This window comes from Panthera onca, chromosome E2 (genome assembly GCF_046562875.1).
Source record: "Panthera onca isolate mPanOnc1 chromosome E2, mPanOnc1 haplotype 2, whole genome shotgun sequence".
In the NCBI taxonomy this organism is placed as follows: domain Eukaryota; kingdom Metazoa; phylum Chordata; class Mammalia; order Carnivora; family Felidae; genus Panthera; species Panthera onca.
The window spans coordinates 17,854,519-17,874,415 of NC_138353.1; the positions used below are offsets into that span (position 1 = coordinate 17,854,519).

General features: G+C 36.5%; 1 protein-coding gene across 4 annotated transcripts in view; it reads left to right on the top strand.

Moving 5' to 3' along the window:
- The window catches only part of ATP4A (ATPase H+/K+ transporting subunit alpha), a 95,981-nt gene that overhangs the window by 13,298 nt on the left and 62,786 nt on the right, over positions 1-19,897 (top strand). The window lies entirely within an intron of this gene.

Sequence of the window (19,897 nt, forward strand, 5' to 3'; positions counted from 1 at the left end):
TTTCTCAGGTATGTGATTCGCAAATGTTTTCTCTGGGTCTGTAGATTATCTTTTTTGTTTTCCAACAACGTCATTTGCAGAGCAAAGTTTTTAATTTATATTAAGCCCAAATTATTTTTTAATTTTATTTTATGGACGTCCTTTTGGTGTCATGTCTAAGAATCTCTTCTTAATACAGTGTCAGGAAGATTTTCTCCTATGTTTTCTTCTAAGTGTGTGATAGTCTTACATTTTACATTTAGATCTATGATCCATATTGAGTTCATTATTTTATAAGAGGTGAGGTTTTAGATGAGATGATGATGATGATGATTTTCATTTAGTTTTTCAATTAATTAACACCATAAAAAAAACCTGTTCGTTCTCTGATAAGTTGCACTGGCCTTCGTTTGAAAGTAAATTGGTTGTAATTAGCACCATTTAAAAAAAAAAAAAAACAAACCTGTTCGTTCTCTGGTAAGTTGCATTGGCCTTCGTTTGAAAATAAATTGGATATATATATCTGTATATATCCAGAAAGATATATATATATATATATATATATATATATATATATCCATCCAATTTATTTTCAAACGAAGTCCATATATGTGTATATATGGGTCTCTTTCTGGACTTTTTATTCTGTTCTGTTGATTAGTGTGTCCGTTCCTTTGCAAATACCATGTTCTCTTCTAATGTAGCTTTATAGTGATTCTAAAAATTGAATGAGTATTCCAATTTCATTCTTCTTTCACAGAATTATTTTGACTCTGCTTGTATAGATCTACAAATCTTGCTGGTCTTTTAATAGGAATTGCATTAGAATTTCAGATCAATTTTAGGAGAGACATTGAGCCTCCATTTCACTGTAATTGGGAGCCTCTCCATTTATTTAGTTTTTTTTCTTTCTTTTTTTCAGCAGCTGCAGTTTAAACACATGGCTGATACACATAATAGTTTAGATTTATGTCTAACTACTTGCTTTGTGGGGCTATTGAAAATGGTATTATGATTATCATTTTTTGCTAGCTGTTATTTATTTTTATTTACTATTTTGATGGAACTATAATTAACATAGTGTTATATTAGTTTCAGGTGTACAATGTAATGATTCAACAATTCTATGTATTACTTAGTGCTCATCAAGATAAGTGTATTCTTAATCCCCTTTATTTATTTAAATTTATTTATTTATTTTGAGAGAGAGAGAGAGAGAATATCCCAAGCAGGCTCTGTACCATACAGAGCCTGATGTGGGGCTTGAACTCATGAACTACAAGATCATGACCTAAGTGGAAGTTGGACACTTAACCAAATGAACCACCCAGGCACTTCTCTATTTGTGTAAATAAATTTGATTTCTGATTGTTCATTGCTAGCATAAGGAAGCACATTAGATTTTTGTGTGTTGATATTGCAATCTGTGATCTTGCTAAACCCATTTTTATCAACTGTAAGAGGATTTTTTTGTTTTTTGTTTTCTGAGTTTTTTGTAAATTCTTTGGGGTTTTCTATATAGACAATCATGTCATTTACAAATAAGGGTAGTTTTATTTATTCCCTTAAGTCCCTATGACATTTCTTTCTTTTTCTGACTTCTTGTGCATATTAGGACTTCCAGTCTGATGTGGAATAGGAATAGGAATAGGAGAGATGTGGAATAGGACATTCTTGCCTTGTTGCAAATTTTAGAGAGAAAACTTTTCCCTTCATTGTTATGTATGATTTTAGATAGGTTTTCTGTAGATGCCCTTTATCAAGATGAAGAAGTTCCTTGTTAGTCCTGGTGTGCTAAATTTTTATGGTGAATTAATGTTGAATACTTCCAAATGACTTTTCTGTATCAGTTAATAACATGGTTCTCCTTCTTTAGATGGTTAATATAGTGGATTGCATTGACTGATTTTCTAATATTGAACCAGCTTTGCATTCTTGGGAGAAACCCCAGTTGGTGATGGTGTATTTTTTTAAGTTTATTTATTTATTTTTGAGATGGTGGGGGGGGGGGCGGTGGGGGAGCAGAAAAAGAGGAAGAGATAGAATCCTGAGCAGGCTCCACGCTGTTAGCGCTGAACCCAACACTGGGCTCAATCTCACAAACCATGAGATCATGACCTGAGCCAAAATCAAGAGTTGGATGTTCAGCTGACTGAGCCACCCAGGCACCCCAGCAATGGTGTATTCTATTTATATACTTCTGGTTTTGGATTTCTAATATTTTATTGAGAATATTTCTGTCTATATTCATGAGAGATATTGGTCTATAGTGTTGTATACACAATCTGCCTTAAGATAATGCTGGCCTCATAAAACATATTGGGAAATATTCTCCCCTCTTCTGTTTTCTGGAAGAGATTGTGTGGAAATGGTGGTTTTGTTGTTGTTGTTGTTGTTGTTGTTGTTGTTGTTGTTGTTTTTTGGTATAATGACCAACGAAACCATCTGGATCTGGAGATTAATTTTTCAGAAGATGTTTAGTTTCAAAATCTTTAATAGATTTCTTTAATAGATACAAATAGATATAATTTCTTTACTAGATACAAAACTACTTAATTTCTTTTTCTTGATTAGTTTTGAGTTTTTGTTTCTGAAGGATGGGCCAATTTTCACCTTAGTGGTAGAATTTATGTGTAAAGACTTGTTTGTAGTTGTCCTTTATTTTCCCTTTAGTGTCTCAGGCACATGTAGTGGTATTCTCTCCCTCATTTTTGATATTGGTCATTGTGTCTTCTGTCTTATTTTGTCAGTCTTACAAGAGGTTTATCAATCAGTCATTTTCAAGAACCAGCTGTTGGTTTCATTGATTTTCACCATAGTTTCATTGTTTTTCCCTTTTCAATTTCATTGATTTTTACTCTTATCTCTTCTGGTTTTCTTTGGGGGGGGGGTGTTTATTTTGCTCTTATCTTCTAGTGTCTTAGGTTGGAAGCTTAGATCGTTAATTTGAGACATTTCTTATTTTCTAACATAAGCATTTGAGGTTGTACATCTTCTAAGCTCTGCTTTAGCTGCACTCCACATATTTTGATACGTTATATACTTCAATTTTGGTCTGAAATGTTTTAGAAAACATTTTCTAATTGCCCATGACCCATGAATTACCCATGGGGAAATTGCATGTTTTTTCCCCAAGAATTAGGAGATTTTCATGTCATCTGTCTGCTATTGATCCTTGCTTTACTTTTATTATGGCCAACACATCAGCTTTATATTTCTATTTAACAAAACACCATACACTCAGTGACTTAAGACAATAGCGATTTATTATCACACCATTCTGTAGGTAAGAAATCCAGAAACTGTATGCCTGAGTTGTCAGGATTTCACCAGGTTGAAACGAATATGTCTACTGAAATGTGTCCTCATGTGGAGCTCTGTTCTCATGCTCTTCCAAGCTCGTGTGGTTGTGGCAGAATTCAGTTCTTTGTGGTTTGGGAACTGAGGGCATTCTCTTTTCCTTGCTGGCTATCAGCTAATATCTATTCTCGGTTCCTAAAATCTATGTGCATACTTTGCTTTGTGGTCCTGTTCATCTCAGAGCTATCAAGGGAGAACCTCCCTCCATCAAAGTCCCTCTCACACTTTGAGTCTCTGACTTCCTCTGTCTCTGACCTCTAGGCCCAGATATAAAGGCCTCATGAATTTAGGTTAGGGCCACCTAGGTAATGTCTCTTTCTTAGAGTCAGCTGTGCCACATACCTAACCTAGTCACAGGAGAGATATGCCATCATATTGACAGTCACAGATTATATAGGATAATACTTCAGAGTGGGCAGGAATATTGGTATGGGGGCATATTAGAATTCTTGAAGCACAGTCAGATAATATGACTCCATGTGGTTTGCTTTGTGTGGTTTCATATGCTTTTTATAATTTTAATTCTTGGAAATTTGTTAAGTTTGTTTAATGAGAAAGGATAGTTTCTATATTGATGAGGTCCCATGTGTACTTGAAAAGAATACGTATCTGCCTTCTTTGGCTAGAGTGTTGTATAAATGACAGATACAGATGGTTGATAGTATTCAATTTTTCTACATCTTTGCTAATTTTCTGTTTACTTGTCCTACTAGTTATTGAGAGAGGAATGTGAAGTCTTCAACTATAATAGTGGATTTGTTTATTTCTCCCTTTGTTTTATTTATCAGGTTTAACATGTATTTTGAAGTTCTGTTGTCAGTGCTCATACATTTAGGATTCTTATGTCTTCCTGTTGAATTGTCTCTTTTATCATTATTTAATGTGTTTCTTTATCCTTTTTAATTATCCTTGCTTTGACATCTACTCTGTCTGATGTTATTATAATCACCCATCTTTGTTTTGGTAGTGTTTTTTAAAATTTATTTTTTTTAATGAGAGAGAGAGAGAGAGAGAGAGAGAGCGAGAGAGAAGCACGCACAAGTGGGGGAGGGGCAGAGAGAAGAAGAGACAGAATCCCAAGCAGGCTGTGCACCGTCAGCACAGAAGCCTGATGTGGGGCTTGAACCCATGAACTGTGAGATCATGACCTGAGCTGAGACCAAGAGTTGGACACCCAAGTGACAGTGCCACCCCAAGCACCCTTATTTGGTAGTGTTTTCATGTCTTTCCCCCCACATTCTTTACTTTATTATCCCACATACATCATTACATTTAATGTGGGTTTCTTATAGACAGTATATAGGTGGGTCTTGTTTTTTAATTTTAATACATTCTGAAAATCTCTATATTATAACTTTTGCATTTAATGTGATGATTGGTATATTTGGCCTCAATTCTGCCTTTTTATTATTTGTTCTCTATTTGTTTCTCTGTTTTTCGTTTTCTTTCATTTTTCTTTTCATTTTCCTTTTTCTTTCCTGCTTCTTTTTGGATTTCTTGAATATTATTTTAGTACTCCATTTAAGTTATCTCTTGTGATTTTTGAGGATATATCTTTGCAAATTTTGCTAGTTGTTGCCGTAGAGATGACCATAAAGGTAATTAAAGTTTTCATGGTCTACCTAGAATATTTTACAACTTCAAGTGGAATATAGCAACCTGCCACAATATTAATCCCTCCACCTTGCCTCCTTTATATTTTAGTTTCTGTATGTATTGCATCTACACACATTGAAAAAATCTCATCACTGTTATCATTTTTGCTCTCAAGTGTCATATATATTTTCAAGAATCAAAAGAAGAATAATATTTCATGTTTGCCCAGATCTTGACCATTTATATTGCTTCTATTTCTTTCTGATACTCCAAGTTTTCCTCTAGTATCATTTCCCTCTTCAAGAATTAACTTTAGCATTTATTTTAAAGTAGGTCTGTGACAATGTATTCTGCTAGTTTCCTCTCACCTTCATTCCTGAAGAACATTTTCACCAGTTTTGGAATTCTGGGTTGACAGTTCTTTTCTCCCAGAAGTTAAAAATATTGTTCCCCTTCCTTTCGGCAGTCAAGATTTCTGGTAAGACCTTCACAGTCTTTTGAATTTTTGTTTCTTTTTAGGCATGTGTAATTTTTTCCTTGGATGTGTTCATAACTTTTTCTTTGCCTCTGGTTTTAAGCTGTTTGAGTAATATGGTCTGACCATGGATCTTTGAGTTGATGATTTTTTTTTTTTTTTTTGAGGGTCATTGGGCTTTTTGAACGTGTAAGTTTAAGCCTTTTGCCAAATTGGGATGTATTTGATCATCCTTTCCTTTTTTGTAAAAACTTTTTTTGAAGACACTATATAAAGTTCCCTTCTGGGACTCTCATGGTATGCACATTAAATCTTTTAGTACTGTTTGTTTCCAGTTCCCCGAGGTTCTGTTAATTTTTGTTTCAATGTTTTTTCTCTCTATTGTTCAAATTGTGTGATTTCTATTTTCAAATTCGCTCTTCAAATCAACTATTTCCTCTGTCATCTCCATTATTCTATATAGCCCCTACAGTGAGTGTTTTTATTTCATTATTATGTTTTTCAGTTCTATAATTTCCATCTGATTCTTCTTTTTATTTAAAAATAAACTTTTATTTATTTTAAACATTTCTTTTTTTTTAATATAATTTATTGTCAAGTTAGCTAACATACAGTGTATGCAGTGTGCTCTTGGGTTTGGGTGTAGATTCCATGATTCATCACTTATATACAACACTCAGTGCTCATCCCAAGAAGTGCCCTCCTCAATGCCCATCACCCATCTTCTCCTCCCCCCTGCTCCCCCATCAACCTTCAGTTTGTTCTCTATATTTAAGAGTCTCTTATGGTTTGCCTCCCTCTCTGCTTAAAATTATTTTTCCCCCTTCCCCTCCCCCATGGTCTTCTGTTAAGTTTCTCAAATTCCACATGTGAGTGAAAACATAGGATATCTGTCTTTCTCTGACTGACTTATTTCACTTAGCATAATACCCTCCAGTTCCATCCATGTTGTTACAAATGGCAAGATTTCATTCTTTCTAATTACCAAGTAGTATTCCATTGTATATATAAACCACATCTTCTTTATCCATTCATTAGTCTATGGACATTTGGGCTCTTTACATAATTTGGCTATTATTGATAGCACTGCTATAAATATTGAGGTACATGTGCCCCTATGAATCGGCACTCCTGTATCCTTTGAATAAATTCCTAGTAGCGCTATTGCTGGGTCATAGGGTAGTTCTATTTTTAATTTTTTGAGGAACCTCCACACTGTTTTCCAGAGTGGCTGCACCAGCTTGCATTCCCACCAACAGTGCAAGAGGGTTCCCTTTCTCCACATCCCTGTCAACATCTGTTGTTCCCTGAGTTGTTCATTTTAGCCACTCTGACCGGTGTGAGGTGGTATCTCAATGTGGTTTTGATTTGTATTTGCCTGATGATGAGTATGTTGGGCATCTTTTCATGTGTCTGTTGGCCATCTGGATGTCTTCTTTGGAAAAGTGTCTATTCATGTCTTTTGCCCATTTTTTCACTGGATTATTTGTTTCTTCAGGTGTTGAATTTGGTAAGTTCTTTGTAGATTTTGGATACTAACCCTTTATCTGATATGTCATTTGCAAATATCTTCTCCCATTTTGTCAGTTGCCTTTTAGTTTTGTTGATCGTTTCCATTGCTGTGCAGAAGATTTTTATCTTGATGAAGTCCCAATAATTAATTTTTGCTTTTATTTCCCTTGCCTTCAGAGACGTGTCAAGTAAGAAGTTGCTGCAGCTGAGGTCAAAGAGGTTGTTACCTGTTTTCTCCTCTAGGGTCTTGATGGTTTCCTGTCTCTCATTTAGGTCTTTCATCCATTTTGAGTTTATTTTTGTGTATGGTGTAAGAAAGTGGTTCAGTTTCATTCTTCTGCATGTTGCTGTCCAGTTTTTCCAGCACCATTTGCTAAAGAGACTCTTTTTTTCCATTGGATACTCTTTCATGCTCTGTTGAAGATTAGTTGGCCATACTTTTGTGAGTCCAATTCTGGGTTCTCTATTCTATTCCATTGGTCAATGTATCTGTTTTTGTGCCAATGATGATTACAGCTTTGTAGTAAAGTCTGGGATTGTGATGCCTCCTGCTTTGGTTTTCTTTTTCAACACTACTTTGGCTATTCAGAGTCTTTTTTGGTTCCATACAAATTTTAGGAATATTTGTTCTAGCTCCGGGAAGAATGCTAGTGTAGTTTTGATTGGGATTGCATTGAATGTGTAGATTGCTTTGGGAAGTATTGACATTTTAACAATATTTGTTCTTCCAATCCATGAGGATGGAATGTTTTTCCATTTCTTTGTGTCTTCTTCAATTTCTTTCATAAGCTGTCTATGATTTTCAGTGTATAGATCTTTTACCTCTTTGGTTAGGTTTATTCCTAGGTATCCTATGGTTCTTGGTGAAATTGTAAATAGGATTGATTGTTGCGACCGGCACAACAAACACCGAGATCAGGGTCCTGAGGGTAGGGGAATGTAAGAAAAAAAAGAGAAGAGAAGCCAGTTTGGGAACAGGAGGGTCCACTGGGCTGATGGCCCAAGTGACGGCTTTATTGTTGCTGTACACAATCTTTTATAATATAAGACTCTTATGGATCAGGCCATTCTAAGAATAAACAGGTTTCACATGATCGCTGCCAACCAAAACATTTAGTTCTGTGTACCTTGTGAACTTTCTAAACGGGTCACAACAAGACCTTGTTGATAGATTGCTAGCAAAACCAGTTCCCATGTTTGTTTCTATTTGACCTGGGGTAGAAAAAAGGGGGGGTAACATTACTGCCAACACCCACAGACCACAGGCTTCAGGAATTAACTTTCTCAGCCTTGACAAGGCTTTCGTATGCCTTTGCAAGTGGGGGAATGGGAGGGGGAACCACTGGGTTGGCTGAGTCAACAGGGAGCCGTTGCTCGACCCGGTCTCAGCCTGGCACCGGGGTCCGGCCTCCCACAATTTATTTCTTGATTTCTCTTTCTGTTTTGCTTCATTATTGGTGTATAGATATGTGACCGATTTCTGTACATTGATTTTATATCCTGTGAGTTTGCTGAATTCATGTATCAGTTCTAGCAGTTTTTTACTGGAATCTTTTGGGTTTTCCCTGTAGAGTATCATGTCATCTGCAAAAAGTGAAAGTTTGACTTCTTCTTCTTTGCCAATTTGGATGCCTTTTATTTCATTTTATTGTCTGATTGCTGAGGCTAGGACTTCCAACACTATATTAAACAACAGTGGTGAGAGTGGACATCCCTGTCATGTTCCTGATCTCATGGGGAAAGCTCTAAGTTTTCCTCCATTGAGGATTATATAGCTGTGGGCCTTTCATATATGGCTTTTATGATGCTAAGGTATGTTCCTTCTATTCCGACTTTCTTGTGAGGGTTTTTATTAAGAAAGGATGCTGTATTTTGTCAAATGCTTTTTCTGCATCTATTGAAAGGATCATATAGTTCTAATCCTTTCTTCTTTTAATGTGATGTATCACATTGATTGATTAGTGAATACTGAACCAGCCTGGAGCCCAGGAATGAATCCCACTTGATCATGGTGAATAATGCTTTTAATTATACTGTTGAATTCGATTTGGTAGTATCCTGTTGAGAATTTTTGCATCTGTATTCATTAGGGATATTGGCCTGTAATTCTCCTTTTTAGTGGGGTCTCTGTCTGGTTTGGGAATCAAGGTAATACTGGCTTTATAGAATGAGTCTAGAAGCTTTCCTTCCATTTCTATTTTTTGGAACAGCTTGAGAAGAATAGGTATTAACTTTGCTTTAAATGTCTGGTAGAATTCCCATTGGAAGCCATCTGGCCCAGGACTCTTATTTGTTGGGAGATTTTTGATAACTGATTCAATTTCTTTCTTGGTTATGGGTCTGCTCAGATTTTCTATCTTTTCCAATTTGAGTTTTGGTAGTGTGTGGGTGTCTAGCAATTTGCCCATTTCTTCCACATTGTCCAGTTTGTTGGCATGCAATTTTTAATAGTATTGTCTTGTAATTGTTTGTATTTCTGTGGTGTTGGTTGTGATCTCTTCTCTTTCCTTTGTGATTTTATCTATTTGGGTTCTCTCTCTTTTCTTTTTGAGAAGTCTGGCTAGGGGGTTATCAATTTTGTTTATTTTTTCAAAAAAACAACTCTTAGATTCATTGATCTAAGAGTTTTTTTTTTTTTTTTTATTCTGTATTGTTTTTTCCTGCTCTATTATTTCTCTTCTTCTGCTAGATTTGGGATTTCTTTGTTTCTCTGATTCTAGTTCCTTTAGATGTGAGGTTAGGTTCTATATTGGGATTTTTCTTGTTTCTTGAGATAGGCCTGGATTGCAATGTATTTTCCTCTTAGTACTGCCTTTGCTGCATCCCAAAGTGTTTGGATTGTCATGTTTTCATTTTAATTTGCTTCCATATATTTTTAAATTTCTTCTTATATGCCTGTTTTACCCATTATTTCTTTAGCAGGATGTTCTTTAACCCCCATGCATTTGGAGGCTTTCCAAATTTTTTCTTGTTGTTGATTTCAAGTTTCATAGCGTTGTGATCTGAAAATATGCATGGTATGATCTCAATCCTTTTATATTTATTTAGGGCTGTTTTGTGACCCAGTATGTGATCCATTTTGGAGAATGTCCCATGCACTCGAGAAGCATGTGTATTTTGCTTTTGGATTAAGAGTCCTGAATATATCTGTCAAGTCCATCTGGTCCAGTGTATCATTCAAAGCCATTGTTTCTTTATTGATTTTCTGCCTAGATGATCTGTCCATTGTTGTAAGTGGAGTATTAAAGTCACCTATAATTACCGTATTATTATCAATAAGATTGCTTATGTTTGTGACTAATTTTATACTTGGGTGTTTCATGTTGGGGACATAAACATTTACAATTATTAGCTCTTCTTGATGGATAGGCACCTTAATTATTATATAATGCCATTCTTTATCTCTTGTTGCAGTCTTTAAAATCTAGTTTGTCTGATATAAGTATGGCTACTCCAGCTTTCCTTTGACTTCCAGTAGCATGATAGATGGTTTTCCATCTCCACACTTTCAATCTGCAGGTGTCCTCAGGTCTAAAATGAGTCTCTTGTAAACAGCATATAGATAGATCTTGTTTTTTTTTTTTTTTTTTAATCCATTCTGATACCCTATGTCTTTTGGTTGGGGCATTTAGTCCATTTACAATCAGAGTGATTATTGAAAGATACGGATTTAGCGTCATTGTGTTATCTGTAGGTTTCATGATTGTGGTGATATCTCTGGTCCTTTGTAGTCTTTGAAGCATTCCACTCACAGAGTGCTCCTTAGGACTTCCTGCAGGACTAGTTTTAATCATCATGAACTCCTTCAGTTTTTGTTTGTCTGGGAAAGCCTTTATCTCTCCTTCTATTCTGAATGACAGCCTTGCTGGATAAATGATTCTTGGCTGCATATTTTTCCTATTCATCACATTGAATATTTCCTGTCACTCCCTTCTGGCCTGCAAAGTTTCAGTGAACAGGTCTGCTACAACCCTTATGTATCTACCCTTATAGGTTAAGGCCCATTTGTCCCTAGCTACTTTCAGAATTCTCTCTTTATCTTTGTATTGTGCCAGTTTCACTATGATATGCCATGGTGTTGACCTGTTCCTGTTGATTCTGAGGGGAATTCTCTGTGCCTCCTGGACTTGGACGTCTGCTTCCTTCCCCAGATTAGGGAAGTTCTCAGCTATAATTTGTTCAAGTAAACCTTCTGCCCCTTTCTTTCTCTCTTCTTCTGGACCTCCTGTGATACAGATATTATTATGTTTCATTGAGTCACTTAGGTCTCTAATTCTCCCCTCGTGGTCTAGTATTTTCTTATCTCTCTTTTTCTTGGCTTCATCATTTTCCATAATTTTATCATGTAGTTCACTTATTCTCCCATCCTTGCTGTCACTGCATCTAGTTTATTTTGCATCTCATTTACAGCATTTCTTAATTAATTGTCCTTAATTAATTGTGCAGAGGTCCTTGATCTCTGCAGCTATAGATTCTCTGCTGCCTTCTATGCTTTCTTTCAAGCCCAGCTCTTAGTCTTATGACTATTATTCTAAATTCTTGTTCACATATATTGTTCATATCTGTTTTGAGAAAGTCTCTGGCTGTCATTTCTTCCTGCAATTTCTTTTGAGGAGAATTCTTCTGTTTCATCATTTTGGCTAGTTTTGTCTTTTATGTGTCCTGCACCTGCCAGTACTACTGTATTCAAAACGGGTCATACGCTGTCCAGGGCCTGGCCCTTCAGGAGGTGTTTTGGAGTGTCCTGTGTGCTGCCTGTTGTTGTGACTCTGGCTGCTTTATCTCCCTACTCGTAGTGATGGTTTGGACTTCCCACCAGGTGTGCTTTGATTTGTTCATTGAAGTAACCCTGGAAAAAATTTAAAAGGGGGGTAGTGGTGGAAGAAGCCTTATCCCATACAAAGAGAGAAATGACAGGGGCAGGGAAAAAGAAAAGAAAAAAATTGACCAGGCAGAGAATCAGAGAAACTATACGGCTTAATCTAGAGAGAGAGAAAGAGAGCGAGCGAGAGAGAGAGGAAAATAAAGAAGAAGGAGATACAGAAGAGGTGTAAGAAGAATAGATTAAAAATGCCTGCTTAAACAAACCAACAATCAGAATAGAGAAGGGAAGAAATAAGAAGAAAAGAAAAAATATATATATAATAAGAACTGACCAAGAATCAAATCAGAAAATGCAAAACCACTGGACCAATGTCCAGTGGTGCCTTGGAACAAGTGGCTGTGCTGGTCTGGAGGAGGAGCCCTCTGGTTCAGTGTCAATCTTGCTCTGGTAGATATGCAGTTACCAGGCACAGAGGGGTGGGGTTTGGTGTAAGCAGGTCCGGTCTCCACTGGGGCAGCTGTCCTGTTCTCTGAAGCCCATCATGTTGGTGATGGGGAGAAAAATGGCAACACCCCTGTCTCTCCTCCCTGGACCATGTGTCCCAAACCACACTGTTAAGGCTGTCCTCACAGTGCCAGGGATGTGAGCAGGCCAGTTCGTTCCACTCCACAGTCTCCCATGCCTCCCAGGCACTGGGCTGGGATTCAAATCCCTATGTCCTAAAGGATTCCACTCTGCATGACCTGGTTCTGGGGTAATGCCACTCTGCCCAGCCAACAGAGGGCCTCTGGCTGGCACCTGCAGGTCTTTTGTCCTCGGAGCTGCAATATACCTTCTTCTTACAGTGCTCAAGAGAGGGGACTGCTCTCCCAATTCGCCTCTGAGCTAGCTACCGAGCCGAAGCTGGCTCCCCCACCCTCCACCCAGGGTAGCTGAGGTCTGGAGAAAGTCATGCCAACCCTGGATCATCACTCCTAAGGCTGTTTGCAAGTTAGAAACTGACTCCGTTTTTTCCGTTCCCCAGACCTTTGTCCAGAGAGGTTTTTCTCTTGTCCAAATACAATTCCACACTTCCACAGCCTCTCTTTCTCTTCCTTTTGTCTCTCCACAGAAGGGGATCCCTCTCCTCTGTGCCTACGCTGCCCAAGCTGTCCCTGTGGGCCCCTGGAGATGTTTCTGTCACTCTGTAGCCTGGATTCCTGGAATTCCAAGTCTTCTGGCCTCAATACTGCTGTATTCGAGATGAGGGAACTTCGGGACCCCCTACTTCTCCACCATGTTGACTCCCTATCTGATTCTTCTTTAAATCAGGATATTCAGCTTCTATTTCTGACAAAAATTCCTGGAACTGACAACAGTGAATGAAGTTTCTTGTTGATACTATTGGCTTAATAGGAAACATCATAGATTTCCACAGCCCCTGGCGCACCTGGAAAGCCATATGTGGAGGTTTTTTTCCCAATAAATATATGTCCAGTACCGTAAATGCATTTTCTCTTCCTTATGATTTTCTTAACATTTTTTCTCTAGCTTACTTTATTGTAAGAATACAATATATGCTGCTTATAACATACAAAATACATGTTAATTGACCGCTTAAGTTATTGGTAAGGCTTCTGGTCCATAGTAGGCTATTAGTAGTTAAGTTTTTGGGGAGTCAAAAATTATAGGTGGATTTTCACCTGCATGGGGGTCCCCTGCACTGCATTGTTCAAGGGTTAATTGTAGTTGACATACAATACTGTGTCATTTTAAGGTGTACAATGTGTTGATTTGATATACTTTTATATATTGCAATATTATCCTCACTATAATGTTAGATAGCACCTCCATCATGACAGATAATTACCATTTCTTTCTTGTAATGAGACTATTTAAGATTTACTCTGTTAGCAACTTTCAAGTAAGTAGTACAGCATTGTTCTCTATCATTACAATTTTGTGCATTACGTCCCCGGAACCTATTCTTCTAACTGGGAGTTTGTAGTTTTTGGGCAACATCTCCCCAATACCCCCACCCACAGCCTCTGGCAACCACTATTCTCTCTGTTTCTTTGAGTTTGGATGTTTTTAGGTTACACATATCAGTGATCTCATAAGATATTTTGTCTTTCTCTGTCTGGCTTATATCACGCTGTTGCAAATGTCAGAATTTCATTCTTTTTCATGGCTGAATATATATCCAAATATATAATATATAATAAATATATGTAATATATAATCCAAATATGTATTTGTATGAGTTTTTTTTTTTTACCACATCTTTATTATCTGTTCATCCATTAACAGATACTTATTGTTTCCATGTCTTACCTATTGTGAATAATGCTGCAACGAACACAGGAGTTCAGATGTCTTTGAGAGCCTATTTTCATCTCCTGTAGCTAAATACCCAGAAGTGGATTGATGGATCATATGGTAGTTTTATTTTTAATTTTTTGCAGAACCTCCATATTGTTTTCCTTAGCACCTGTATGAATTTACATTCCCACCAACATTTCTCTTTTCAGCATTTCTCTTTTCTCCATATCCTCCACCACTTGTTATCTTTTGTCTTTTTAATGGTAGCTGTTCTAACAGGTGTGAGGTGATAGCTCATTGTGGTTTTAATCTGCATTTCCCTGCTGATTAGTGACGTTGAGTGTTTTTTCATATACCTGTTGGCCATTTGGATGTCTTCTTTGGGAAAGTGTCTTTTCTGTTCTTCTGCCTATTTTTAAGCTGGATTGATTTTGTTTCATTATTGAATTGTATGAGTTCTTCATATATTTTTGATAGAACCCATTATCATGTATATGGTTTGCAAGGATTTTCTCCCCTTCCATAGGTTGCCTTCTCATTGTGTTTATTGTTTGCTTTGCTATGCAGAAACTTTATAGATTGATGTAGTCTAACATATTTATTTTACCCTTTGTTGTTTGTGCTATTGGTGTCATATCCAAAAAAGTCATTGTCAACACCAATGTCAAGGAACTTTTCGTTATGTTTTCTTCTATAAGTTTTACAGTTTCAATTCTTTTTTAAAAATTTTTTTTAATGTTTATTCATTTTGAAAGACAGAGAGAGAGCACAAACAGGGGTGGGGCGGAGAGAGAGGGGGACACAGAATCTGAAGCATGCTCCAAGCTCCTAGCTGTCAGCACAGAGCCCAATGTGGGACTCGAACTCACAAACCGTGAGACCACGACCCGAGCCAGAGTCTGACACTCAACTGACTGAGCCACCCAGGCGCCTCTACAGTTTCAATTCTATGTTGAAGTCTTTAATTCATTTTGAGTTGATTTTTGTGAGTGGTGTAAGATAAAGGTCCAATTTCATTTTTCTGCATGTGGCTATGCAGTTTTCCCAATACTATTTATTGAAGAGACTATGCTTTTCTCATTGAATATTGGCTCCTTTATCAAATATTAGTTGGCCATGTATGCAGGGGTTTGTTTCTGGGCTATCTATTCTGTTCCATTGATATATATGTCTATTTATATGCTAGTGCCATACTGCTTTGATCACTTTAGCTTTCTGGTAAGTTTGAAATCAGGACGTGTGATACCTCCAGCTTTGTTCTTCTTTCTCAAGATTGCTTTGGCTATTTGGGTGAGTACTCCATACAAATTTTAGGAGTGTTTTTTCTATTTCTGTAAATTGTCATTGGAATACAGATTTAATACGGATTTCATGAAATCTGTAGGTGGCTTTGAGTAGTATGGTCATTTTAACAAAATTAATTATTCCAGTCCATGAACAGAGAATATCTTTCCATTTGTTTGTGTCTTCTTCAATTTTTTTGACCAGAGGCTTATAGTTTTCAGTGTACAGATCTTTCTGCTCCTCAGTTAAATTTATACTTAAGTATTTTATTGTTTTTTTTTATGCTATTGTGAATGGGAATATTTTGTTTCTTTTTCAAATATTTCATTATTAGCATATAGAAATGCATCTAATTTCTGTATGTTGATTTTATATTTTACAACTTTAGTGAATTTGTTGATTAGTTCTAACAGTTTTTTGGTTGAGTCTTGGGGATTTTGCAATATATAAGTTCATATCAACTGCAAATAAGATGATTTTACTTCTTCCTTTCATTTGAATGCTTTGTATTTTTTTTTTCCTGATTGCTCTAGATAGGACTTCCAGTATTGTGTTGAATAAGAGTGGGCATACTTGCCTTGTTCCTGATCTTAGAGGTAAAGCTTTCCACTTTTCACCATTGAGTATGAAACTTGCTGTGGGTTTGTCATATATGGCTTTTATTGTGTTCAGATATGTTCCTTCTATATCAAATTTGTTGAGAGTTTTTTTATCATGAAATGCTGTTGTGTTTTGTCAGATTTTTTTTTCTGCATGTATTGAGATGATCATATGATTTTTATCTTTCATTCTATTAATACGGTCTATCACATTTATTGATTTGTGGCAACTACCTTTCTACTTTTGGTCTGTATGAATTGACTACTGTAGATATGTTTTAGTAATTGACCATGATGTTGCTTCCAATCCTCCCTACTCTTTAGTAATTCTCATGAAGGGTGAATAGTCTTAAATAACTTTACTTGCTCTGGACATATTTTCTTTTGCTGCAATAAAATATGATTTAATTAACTGACCATTGGTAAAAGCTTTCCTTGCTTGATGAACAAATGGGCCATTCAGAAACTTACTTTGGCTGTAGCCTCATTTTCATTTTTTATTTTTGTGAAGAAATTTGTGATGAGATATTCCACTTTACACATTCCAATTTTTCTGAACATTTCTTTCCAGGGGGTTAGGAATATTGCATAGGGGGCTTTATTCTGGTAATTTCAATATATAGTGTGGTCTTTTAGCACAGTTACAGTGTTATTTTGTAATAAACACAATGTTCACCATATAGTTCATTAACACAATAATCCACACTTAAAAGCATGACACTCGAAGCCATTTTTCTCTCTCTCCTTTTTTGGCTCATGACATTAAGAAAAACAAAAACAAGTCATGGTATGTGGATATGTGTGGCACTTGAAACTCTCTTGAATTTTAACTGCATCATGAGTGTTTGTAGTGTGCCAAGAAGCAGTGCAAAGTGATGAGAGCACGCATATAATCTCCATTGCAACTACTCGACTCTGCTGTTGTAGCATAGAAACAGTCATAGACAATAAGTCAGTACATAAAGGAATGTGGCTGTGTTTCAGACTACACATACTTAAATGTACAGTTTGATAAGTTTTGATGAATGCATGAAAACACTTGTGAAATCATGACCACAGTCGAGATAATGAACACCTCTGTAACCCCAAAAAGTTTCCTCAAGCCTCTTTGAAATCCCTTTTCACCCCAACACTCTCTGTCCCCATAACCCCTAGCATCCCCAGGAAACCACTGCTCCATTTTTTGTAATTATAGATTAGTTTACATTTGCTAGAATTTTTACATAATTGGAATCATAATATATGCTCTCTTTTCTCTGTTTTCTTTTCACACAACATAATTATGAGATTTATCCATGTTGTTGTGTGTATCAGTAATTCATTCCTATTTATTACTGCTTAATATTTATTTGTATGGAAATACCAAATTGTATATAAATTCACCTATTGATGGACATTGGATTGTTTCTATTTTTTTTGCCTGTTACAAAGAAAACATATATAGTAGCACCTGGGTGGCTCAGTCAGTTAAGTGTCCAGCTCTTGATCTCAGCTCAGGTGTTGATCTCAAGGTCAGTTCAAGCTCCACACTTCTGTAAACATTCATGTGCAAGTGTGAATTCATTTGTGTGTGAATGTAAGTTTCATTTCTCAGATGTAAATATCCAACAACTCAATTCTTGGATTGCGTATTTAGTTTTATAAGTAACTGCTAAATTGTTTTCCAGACTAGATATACCGTCTTCCATTGCCACCAGCAATGTATAAGGATCAGGTTTCTCTGCACTCTTGCTAGTATTTGATGTTACCACTACTTTTTGTAAATCTTAGCCACTCTGGCAGTTTTGCAGTGATATCTCATTGTGGCTTTAATTTGCATTACCTTGATGGCTAATGAGTTTAACATATTCATGTGTTTACTTGCCATCTGTGTATCTTCTTTGGTAGAAGAATGGCCATGCTTTTGTCCGTTTTCTAATTGGATTTTTAAAAAATATTTGGTTTTGGTACACTTTTTATATTCTTTTTTAATAATTTTATATATTTTTAAATTTACATCCAAATTAGTTAGCATATAGTACAACAATGATTTCAGGAGTAGATTCCTTAATGCCCCCTACCCATTTAGCCCATCCCGCCTCCCACAACCCCTCCAGTAACCCTCTGTTTGTTCTCCATATTTAAGAATCTCTTATGTTTTGTCCCCATCCCTGTTTTTATATTATTTTTGTTTCCCTTCCCTTATGTTCATCTGTTTTGTCTCTTAAAGTCCTCATATGAGTGAAGTCATATGATATTTGTCTTTCTCTGAATGACTAATTTCGCTTAACATAATACCCTCCAGTTCCATCCATGTAGTTGCAAATGGCAAGATTTCATTGCTTTTGATTGCCAAGTAATACTCCATTGTATATATATATACCACATCTTCTTTATCCATTCATCCATCGATGGACATTTGGGCTCTTTCCATACTTTGGCTATTGTTGATAGTGCTGCTATAAACATTGGGGTGCATGTGTCCCTTCGAAACAGCACACCTATATCCCTGGATAAATACCTAGTAGTGCAATTTCTGGGTCGTAGGGTAGTTCTATTTTTAATTTTTTGAGGAAACTCCATACTGTTTTCCAGAGTGGCTGCACCAGCTTGCATTCCCACCAACAATGCAAAAGAGATCCTCTTTCTCCTCATCCTCACTAACATCTGTTGTTGCCTGAGTTGTTAATGTTAGCCATTCTGACAGGTGTAAGGTGGTATTTCATTGTGGTTTTGATTTGTATTTCCCTGATGATGAGTGATGTTGAGCATATTTTCATGTGTCGGTTGGCCATCTGGATGTCTTCTTTTGGAGAAGTGTCCATTCATGTCTTTTGCCCATTTCTTCACTGGATTGTATGTGTTTTGGGTGTTGAGTTTGATAAGTTCTTTATAGATTTTGGATACTAATCCTTCATCTGATATGTCATTTGCAAATATCTTCTCCTATTCTGTTGGTTGCCTTTTAGTTTTGCTAACTGTTTCCTTCACTGTGCAGAAGATTTTTATTTTGACGAAGTCCCAGTAGTTAATTTTTGCTTTTGTTTCCTTTGCCTCCGGAGATGTGTTGAGTAAGAAGTTGCTGCGGCCAACATCAAAGAAGTTTTTGCCTGCTTTCTCCTCGAGGATTTTGATGGCTTCCTTTCTTACATTTAGGTCTTTCATCCATTTTGAGTTTATTTTTGTGTATAGTGTAAGAAAGTGGTCCAGGTTCATTCTTCTGCATGTCGCTGTCCAGTTTTCCCAGCACCACTTGCTGAAGAGACTGTCTTTATTTCATGGGATATTCTTTCCTGCTTTGTCAAAGATTACTTGGCCATACGTTTGTGGGTCCATTTCTGAGTTCTCTATTCTGTTCCATTGATCTGGGTGTTCTTGTGCCAGTACGATACTGTCTTGATGATTACAGCTTTGTAGTATGGCTTGAAGTCCAGGATTGTGATGCCTCCTGTTTTGGTTTTCTTTTTCAAGATTGCTTTGGCTATTTGGGGTCTTTTCTGGTTCCATACAAGTTTTAGGATTATTTGTTCTAGCTCTGTGAAGAATGCTGGTGTTATTTTGATAGGGATTGCATTGAATATGTAGATTGCTTTGGGTAGTATCGACATTTAACAGTATTTGTTCTTCCTATCCAGGAGCATGGAATCTTTTTCCATTTTTTTGTGTCTGCTTCAACTTCTTTCATAAGCTTACTATAGTTTTCAATGTACAGATTTTTCACTTCTTTGGTTAGATTTATTCCTAGGTATTTTATGGGTTTTGGTGCAATTATAAATGGGATTGATTCCTTGATTTCTCTTTCTGTTGCTTCATTGTTGGTGAATAGGAATGCAACTGATTTCTGTGCATTGATTTTATATCCTACAACTTTGCTGAATTCATGAATCAGTTCTGGCAGTTTTTTGGTGGAATCTTTTGGGTTTTCCATGTAGAGTATCATGTCATCTGCGAAGAGTGAAAGTTTTATCTCCTCTTGGCCGATTTGGA